This window comes from Mobula hypostoma, chromosome 16, assembly GCF_963921235.1.
Source record: "Mobula hypostoma chromosome 16, sMobHyp1.1, whole genome shotgun sequence".
NCBI classification, from domain to species: Eukaryota; Metazoa; Chordata; class Chondrichthyes; order Myliobatiformes; family Myliobatidae; genus Mobula; species Mobula hypostoma.
In genome coordinates, this window is record NC_086112.1 from 49573609 (window position 1) to 49583457 (window position 9849).

Genomic DNA, 9849 nt, shown 5'->3' on the forward strand with positions numbered 1-9849 from the left:
TGATGCTGCCTTTGTTTGCACCTCGGGATTTGCTACTCAATTAATATCACTGTGTGCACAGTACTGGGTCTGCGATTGGATCCCTGCTCCAGTGCCCTGATAGTTTCAAGTTCTCTCTCAAGTCATTGATTAGTTTTTACTTAAGTAAAAGATTTTTATTACAGTTGTATTGCAGTGGTTTGATAAAAACTCATTAATAGTGAATAACTGAAGATTGGCAGCATATTCTACTAATGATCAATACATATATGCAAATGTTGTCATTTTAATTGAAGACCTGCCTACTGAATTTACCCCATTAGCTCCTTTGGGAATTTGCTGCTATCATATATTGACTTTCAATAGCTTTAAAAAGTAGTTTTCTAATTTTTCATTTATAATTGAGGTGGGATGCACATGTTCATCTGAAACCCACTGTCAATATTGTAGATGCAGTATGAATCCAACTGTAATAAATAGGCTTTGGTCCCTGTTGCCATAAGGAACCAGGAAACTCAAAGAAACACGTTAATGCTTGCATTTCTCATACTCCTTAGCACAATTACAGTCAATATTTCTTTTGCAAACTTGAGAAAATCTGCAGATGCTGGAAATCCAAAGTAACACGCACAAAATGCTGGAGGAACTCAGCAGATCAGGCAGCAGCTATGGAAAAGAGTAAACAGTTGATGTTTCGGGCTGAGACCCTTCATTAGGACTGAGAGGAAAGGGGCAAGATGCCTGAATTAAAAACCGGGAATGGGGAAAATTTTGTATTTTTCTTATATTGACTTATATTAACATAGTTTTAGAGTAAGCTTAGCGCACAGAACACATCTCAAAACCTGCTAAAACACGTAATTTGTTTTAATATTTATACTTCTATGTAAACAGGAAATAACCATAAAACAGGTGATCCACTTGAAATCAGATTACACATTTTATTTTGATGTAAAGCCATTTAATACCATCATTCCCACAATCCTGATTGAGAAGTTGCAGAACGTTGGCCTCTGTACCTCCCTCTGCAATTGGATCTTCAACTTCCTAACCAGAAGTCTACAATCTGTGCGGATTGGTAATAACATATCCTCCTCACTGACGATCAACACTGACACAACTCAGGGGTGTATGCTTAGGGTTCTACTCTCTATATACATATAACTGTGTGGCTAGCCATAGCTCAAATACCATCGACAAATTTGCTGACGATACAACCATTGTTGGTAGAATCTCAGGTGGTGACAAGAAGGCGTACAGGAGTGAGATATGCCAACTAGTGGAATGGTGTCGCAGCAACAACCTGGCATTCGACGTCAGTAAGACAAAAGAGCTGATTGTGGACTTCAGGAAGGGTAAGATGAAGGAACACATACCAATCCTCATAGAGGGATCAGAAGTGGAGAGAGTGAGCAGCTTCAAGTTCCTGGGTATCAAGATATTTGAGGATCTAACCTGGTCCCAACATATCGATGTAGTTATAAAGAAGGCAAGACAGTAGCTATACTTCATTAGGAGTTTGAAGAGATTTGGCATGTCAACAAATACACTCAAAAACTTCTATAGATGTACCGTGGAGAGCATTCTGACAGGCTGCATCACTGTCTGGTATTGCGGGGAGGGGGTGCTACTGCACAGGACTGAAAGAAGCTGCAGAGGGTTGTAAATCTAGTCAGCTCCATCTTGGGTACTAGCCAACAAAGTACCCAGGACATCTTTAGGGAGTGGTGTCTCAGAAAGGCAGCATCTGTTATTAAGGACCTCCAGCACCCAGGGCATGCCCTTTTCTCACCGTTACCATCAGGTAGAAGGTACAGAAGCCTGAAGGCACACACTCAGCAATTCAGAAACAGTTCCTTCCCCTCTGCCATCCGATTCCTAAAAGGCATTGAACCCTTGGACACCACATCACTTTTTAATATACAGTATTTCTGTTTTTTGCACATTTTTTATCTATTCAATATACGTATACTGTAATTGATTTACTCATTTTTTTTCTCTGCTAGATTACGTATCGCATTGAACTGCTGCCGCTAAGTTAACAAATTTCACGTCACATGCCAGTGATAATAAATTGGATTCTAATTCTGATTCTGAAGTAAAATATTACAGTATAGCTCCCAAAAGGCTGCAAATTCTTGGAATTTGAGTAAAGGAAAATTCAGGGAAGTGGTTAACTTTCACCATTGGGTATAACTTCACTTGGTTAAAGTATGAAATGTATTAAGCAAATCATTTCATAAAACTCTGAAGTCCTCCAAAATCTGTAGCAAATTTATTTCTGGTCAGCATAGAATATAGTTGAAAACATATGGATATCAACTAAATATAATCCAGATTCTCTGTTTAAATAAATATATCTTGTTTCCATGTGATATGTAATAGAAATATAGTCGTAGAGTCATACAGCATCTTACAGTCATACAAGCCCTTCAGGCCATCTGTTCCATGCCAACCAGGATTCCCATTAAAGCTATTCCATTTACCCACATTTGGTCCATATCCCTCTAAAACCTTCCTATTCTTGTACCTATCCAATTACCTTTTAAATGCAATTAATGTACATACCTGCTTCAACCACTTCCTCTGGCAGATCATTTCATATACTATCCACCCTCTGAGTGAAAACCCCTCAGGATCCTTTTCAATCTCCCCCCCCCCTCCAACCATGCCCATTAGTTCTTGATTTCCCCAGCCCTGGGAATAGGACTGTGTACATTGACCCTATCACTGCCCCTCATAGTTTTATACAATTGTTCCTGAAACCAATGGAAGTATTGATGTGTTTAAACCAAATGAGTATTGCACTATGTTTTGTGTTAAAACCTTAGAGATTTTCAATCCCACATGCCTGATCAAGGCCATAAATTCACCCTCACTCCCAGCAGGCTGGAATAGGCCTCACATCTCGGAAACAAATCAACCTCCGGGCAAGCCCCTCACGTTAGGTTGGAGAAGATGTTATTTTACAGTGGTAGACATTGAATTCACTATTTCATGGTTCTAGCATTAGACGCTTTCTCCTGCATACTAGCCTAAGCTCTCTTTCTTCTCGTCCACCGGCTGCCTCTCTGACCATCTGCACCAATCTACTCATTTGCCACAGTCTGTTCACAGTCCACTCTCTTCCAGATTCTCTTTCCACCCTAAATTCCTGTGCTTCACATATTTCTCACTCACTCTTATCCCCATTAATTTGTTTCCAATATACTGCTGATGCACTGCCTAAGGGACAGGTTCCACTTGCAAGCACTCTCTGTATTTTGATTATCTCCTTTAGGCAGTTCCTCGGGATCGAGGCAGACTTTTAGCCCTTTTTGTGGGTTTGAGCTGATTAGTGCAGAATCTTCCAAGGAGGAAGAGCAGGTGGCCAGGGGGCTGGGCAGATATGTAGTTTTTGAAGGCAAAGCCTATTGTACTGAAGTTCATCAATGAGGAATAGTGAGTTGTTGATGGTGTTTCAGTGGGAGAGGCTCCCAAGCTGATAGAAAATGGAGAAGAGGGGAAGACTGAAGAAGGAGGACAAATATTCATTTCAGCTGCATTTCAGATCATAGCCGAGGAAGAGCTAAAGATTTAAACAGCCGCAACAGTATTTAAAAATGAAAGACTGACAAAGTACTTACTGTGATGGGGATGTTTGAACATGAGGTAGCTCTATAGCTCCACCTATTGGCCAGCTGAATTTTGTAAGTGACAGGAACCACAACAGTTCATAGATCTTGAACTAGAAATTTACAAAACACATCGCAAAAAGGGGCAGCCACTGGTGATTCTGTGCAAGGCTTCCAGAGTGCAGTATTCTACCACATGTGGAGCTCAATCATCAAGCAGAGACGAGCAGACCTTGCACGTGAAAACCTGAACAGAAGACTGTCCTTCCTAAACCCGTGCAGTAAACTCAAGGAGTGAAGCAGATCGGAGAGGTATGACAGAATGATGCTCAGGCCCAGTCATGCAGAGATCATTGTTGGGACAAGTGTTGTGGAGGACAGTGGTGTCAGGAGCAATTGCCAAGATGAAAAGCTGAAAAAAACTGACTTGGGGTCTGGGCCTTTTAACTAATGCTGAAATAGGTCTTGACTTGACAACTTAAATTGTGTTTTGGAGTTTGAGGCCTGTGCCATTTGCCATTCTTATAGGTTCAGCAGCATTCATATGATTGATTTTAACCCAATTGTAGTTACAGCACAGGCTCAGCAACTTGCACATACATTAATCCATACTAAAAACATGAATTTTTAACCATAATGCAAACAGGCTGGTATTTATAGCCTCTGATCACTGAATTGATTTTACTTGCCAATTTTATTGGGTTTCAAATTTTGTGCTTTCTAATATGAACTTCATCAACCAACTTAAAGAATAAAACCTTCTTACACATTCAATAGATAGAAATAAGTAAAGGACCCAGATGAAAAGTTCAGAAGTACATTCCCAGTGTACGAAGTATCCAAGCAACCTTTGAGCAGGATAGAAAATCCTCCTACATTGTTGTGGGATTTCTTAGTCCTTATAGATGACCTTTGGCCTGATGTAAAATGGTGACAACACGCTGATGACAATTTACTTTAAAATTCTGCTTATTAAATGTTAATGCAGGTTAGTAGTGAGGTGAAGGGTTGAGCAAAATCCCCTTGTTATTCTGGCTTGCTGCCAACAAATATGATAACATAAGCATTTCACTAGACCATGGCTTAAGACTCAAATGATTAAACAGGAGTTTGTCTGGATGCTTGTATGTTGCTTGACAAATTATCTGAAGTCTGCCTAAAAACATGCTGGCAACAAACTGATGCAATCACCTTAACATTTCCATTGAAAGGTCAAAATTCCCCCTACTTTCTAATGCTGATAATGTCATCAAACCTGTCGACGACAATAGCACCGTTGTGTGTTGAAAGTATTTCAGTCTGGCTGACGTCAAATAGCCACAGACTGGCTCTCCCTCCTCTCTCTTCCAAGACTTATTACAGCACTTCCAAACAAGTGTTACACACTGATTTTTTAAATTATTGCTCTCGCATAAGCACTCTCAAACAGTTTTATGGGTCCAGCACTTACTCCTGTTCATTGAGTGCAAAGGAAAAACCTGCTCTTTAAGCTAGCTGATAGAGTTTAACTTAAAATGAGCAAGTAAACTGTCACAAAATTCTCAATTAATATCAATTTACTGCTCAAGAGCCATAAATAACAGTCTTGTGATATGCATGAAACAACTGCATGATGTGACCGTTGTGATATCTGGACACAAGAGGTAGGACTGGGAGGAGGGTCATAGTAGGACAAGACTTGGTCACCAACAAAACAAAAAGGTAACTTCCTTATTACAGAAGCCATTTTATTTTGTAAATAATGAGCACAATTCTAGAGCTATATTAAAACGTTACACCACTCATAGAGACTCCACATTATTCATGGCAATAACTTAAATTAAATTTGATGTTTATGTGACCTCTCCAGAAGAATGAGATGAGTTAAAAAACTCCACCTCAGAGCTAATATAGGCATACTGGGCCTAATTGATGCATCAGTGAAATGAAGCTAATCCTCAAGAAACTCACAAAGTCTCCAAGAAAATCCTTTTCAGCATGCAGTTGCCTGCAGTAATCTAATGTTAAAGAGAAACTTTTGGCCCTAATTTTGGTAAAATAAGATCTTACAACAAAATACGTTTTCCCTAGTGGAGTTCAACAATGTCCGTCTAATTAATTGATGTAATTCTTATTATCCCAATATGTCATTTTGCTCCTACTCATTCCTAATTCACTTTTCCTAAAGTCATTATTCACATCCATGCACGACTTTAGTATGCCTTTTCTGCTTGTCATCTGTTGCAAAGGAAGTGAACAGTTGATTATGGTTCTGTAAACACAACCACAGTTATAGTCCATCACAGGTAAAGGCCCCACCCCCACCATTGAGCGCATCTACACGGAGCGCGATCACAGGAAAGCAGCATCCATCATCCAGGCCATGCTCTCTTCTCACTGCTACCATGATGAAGAAGGCATGGGAGCCTCAGGACCCACACTACCAGTTCAGAAACAGCTATTACCTCTCAACCACCAGGCTCTGGAACCAGAGGAGGTAATTTCTCTCAGCTTCACTCACCCCATCATTGAACTGTTCCTACAACCTAAGAGCTCACTTTCAAGGATTGTGCATCTCACGTTCTCAATATTTATTGCTTATTTATTTATTTCTAATTTTTTATTACTTTTTTCTCTTTCTTTTTGTATTTGCACTGTTTGTTGTATTTTTGCATATTGGTTGTTTGTCCATCCTGGCGGGTCTGTGATTTTATTGATTCGATTGTGTTTCTTGTATTTACTGTGATTGCCCACAATAAAATGAATTTCAGTTTTGTATATGGTGGTGTATATGTACTTTGACAATAAATTTACGTTGAACATTGAACTTCAAACATTGAGTTTCATTATAAAGATGGCAAAATTGAACTCCTTTATTTGAGAGCAAAAGGCAAAGAAAAAGGAATTAGCCAGATCCTTCTGAAGGGTATTATAGATAACAGAGGGGCAATGTGATTGGAACATGAGAAAAATCAAGGAACTGTAAATTCATTAAAAGAAATGGATGATTATTTTGACTATCTCCTACAAAAATATCTGAAGTGGTATTTTGTATATCTAGAGAATTGAAGATTGAACTGATAAGATAAAATTTGTCCTTGAAATTCCAGAATTTCTGAATGAAATAAATCCTTGGAGTTTGGGTTTGCAAAATACAGTTTTGAACAATTCTATGCCAAGTTACAGTGCCCCTTTAAATCCTAAGTGAATGAGAGAACAATTCATATATTTAGTAACCCTTAATAAAGTCTAATCTATCTGGTGCTCCCGCTGAGGCCTCCCCTACATTAGTGACAACCGTCATAAATTGGGGAACTGCTTCGTCGAGCACCTCTGTTCCAACTGACAAAAGTGGAACCTCCCGGTGGCCAAATATTTTAATTCTGATTCCTGTTCCCCTTCCGACATGTTGGTCCATGGCCTCCTCTTGTACCATGATGAGGTCACCCTCTGCGTGGCGGAGCAACACCTTATATTCTTTTTGGGTAGCCTCCAACCTGGTGGCATGAATATCAAATTCTCCTTCTGGTTAAAAATAACCTTCCTCCTCCCCCTCTTCTTCTGTTTCCCACCCTGGCCTCTTACCTCTTCTCATCTTGCTATCATCTCCACTGGGCCCCTCCTCCTTCCCTTTCTTCTATGGTCCACTCTCCTCTCCTATCAGATTCCTTCCTCTCCAGCCCTTTATCTTTCCTATGCGCCTGGCTTCACCTATCACTTTCTTGCTATCCTCCTTCCCAGCCACCCATCTTTTTATTCTGGTGTCTTCCCCCTTCCTTCCCAGTCCAAAAGAAAGGTCTCAGCCTAAATCATTTCTGTACCATATAGCCTACTGTATAATATAGGACTACTTTATGTTGTAGTAATGCGTTGTTGCATACGCGTATTGCGCATGCGCTATTAGGCGCGTATTGATCTGTACGTGTGTGTTCAGTTCGGTTTCAGTCAGTAAAGAACCCTGTTAACTTAGCTCCCATCTCCAGCATTTTCATTTATAGCTTTGTTGTGTAACCCGGCCACATACACAACAAATTGGCGACGAGGTTAATGAACCTACACCTGACGAAGGGTCTCGGCCTGAAACGTCGACTGCGCCTCTTCCTATAGATGCTGCTTGGCCTGCTGCGTTCACCAGCAACTTTGATGTGTGTTGCATCTTACCGGAATGCTGGTTTTAGTTGATAACGGCACTCGGAGGACATGCGCAAGGTACAAGCCAAGGGGCGGAAGAAGGAGGCGGCGAGTCCGAAAGGAAACGGAAGCAGCCCCGCAAATTGGGAACGCCGGGAGGCCAAGAGATACAGTCGGAGCCGCAGCACGTCCAGCCGAGACCACAGCCAGTGCTGACCCCAGGGGCTGAGGGTCTGACTGCCCCAGAAGGGAGATGAAAAGGAGCATCACACGCATCTACATGGAGTGCGCTCACGACGCTAGCAAAAAGGTCACGAGTCAAAAAAAAACAAGCGATCATGGCTAAATTTACATAACAAGGATGGCATTGATTGGAACCATTACAGCATTTGATAGTGGCATTGAAGACTGGGCAACTTGCATTGAAAGAGTGGAGTTGTATTGTGATGCTAATGGTGTTAATGATGAAAAGAGTGTTATACTCAGTGTTATGGGCACAAAAACATATGGGCTGCTACGGAGCTTGTTAACCCCTGAAAAGTCAAAGTCAAAGTCTGTCCCGAGCCTTTGTGGCCCGTCAGGCCGGTGCTTATGCTGGTTTCTGTGGCGTGAAGCGACTGAAAGTATGAGACTCGCCCCCGAAGCGACTGAGAGTACGAGACTCACCTCCTCCCCTCCAAATAGGACACCAGTCTATCACGTGGTTAACCCCCAGCATTTACCGGTACCCGTTTTCAGCTGGGTCAACTGGAGAAGAGTGTGGTTAAGTGCCTTGCTCAAAGACACAACACGCTGCCTTGGCCGAGACTCAAACCCACAACCTTCAGATAGTGAGCCCAACGCCCTAACCACTTGGCCACACGCCACACTAACCCCTGAAAAGCCAGCTGACAAAAAATTCAAGTAAATCGTAGACACCCTCCAACAGCACTTAAACCCCAAACCGCTGGTCATTGCTGAAAGATTTAAACTTCATAAACGGAGTCAGAGCCAAAATGCAAGCATTTCTTAATATTGTGTTGAATTGCGCAAATTATCAGAACATTGTCAATTTGGAGCTGGTCTATCAGACGCATTGAGGGACAGGTTAGTGTGGGGTATGCACTGTAAAACCACACAGAAGAAACTCCTGGGTGGAAAAGACCTTACATTCGAGAAAGCACTAAACATCGCAATATCAACGGAAACAGCGGCACGGGGTACTTACGAGATACAACAAAAATCTCTGGAATATGTCACAAATAAAATGTCACTGAACAGAAATGAAGGAAAGAAATGTTACCTTTGTGGGAACAGGTCACATGACCCTGATGATTGTTGGTTCAAAGATAAAGAATGCAGAAACTGTGGCAAACAGGGCCACATTGGCAGAGTATGTAAGGCTAGTAAACAGCAGAAGAAGGACAAAATACAGAGAAACAAGAAATGCCAGAAAGGAAAATACAACAATGTGCACAAAATGAAAGAAAGCAGTTCAGACGAAAATGACTCAGACAGAAGTGAATTGTCTTGTCTGCAACTTCACAGCGTGAAAGAGTCAGATGATCGAAGGGTAATATGGATCACTCCACAAGTGGCAGGTGTGAGACTGAAAATGGAGTTGGACACAGGCTCAGCTTTAACAGTGATCTCTGTACACAACTACAAACGACTGTTTTCTCACATACCTCTGAAACGAACTAAACTACTGCTAAAGACTTAGACAGGACAGAAAGTGTGTCCCAAAGGTAAAATTAAAGTGACAGTGACCTACAGAGACAAAACACAGCAGCTGAACCTCTATGTACTGAAAAATGGAGGACCACCCTTGCTGGGACGTGAATGGCTCAGGAAAAACCAGTTGGATTGGCACACCATCAAGGTACTAGATGTGTCAGCAAAGGAGGGCAACAAGGCTACATCTGAGAGACTGTCACAAATACTTGCTGACTTTGAGGAAGTGTTAAGGAAAGGAATAGGAACACCGCAGGGCATGAAGGCAAGGATTGAAATTGAGGAAAGTACATGCCCAAAATTTCACAAAGCCAGACCAGTGCCATATGCAATCCGTCCTACAGGAGAGGCAGAGCTGAAAAATCTGGAGCAGACTGGGGTCCTGTCAAAGGTGGATTGGAGTGAATGGGCCACGTTTATTGTTCCAGTGATG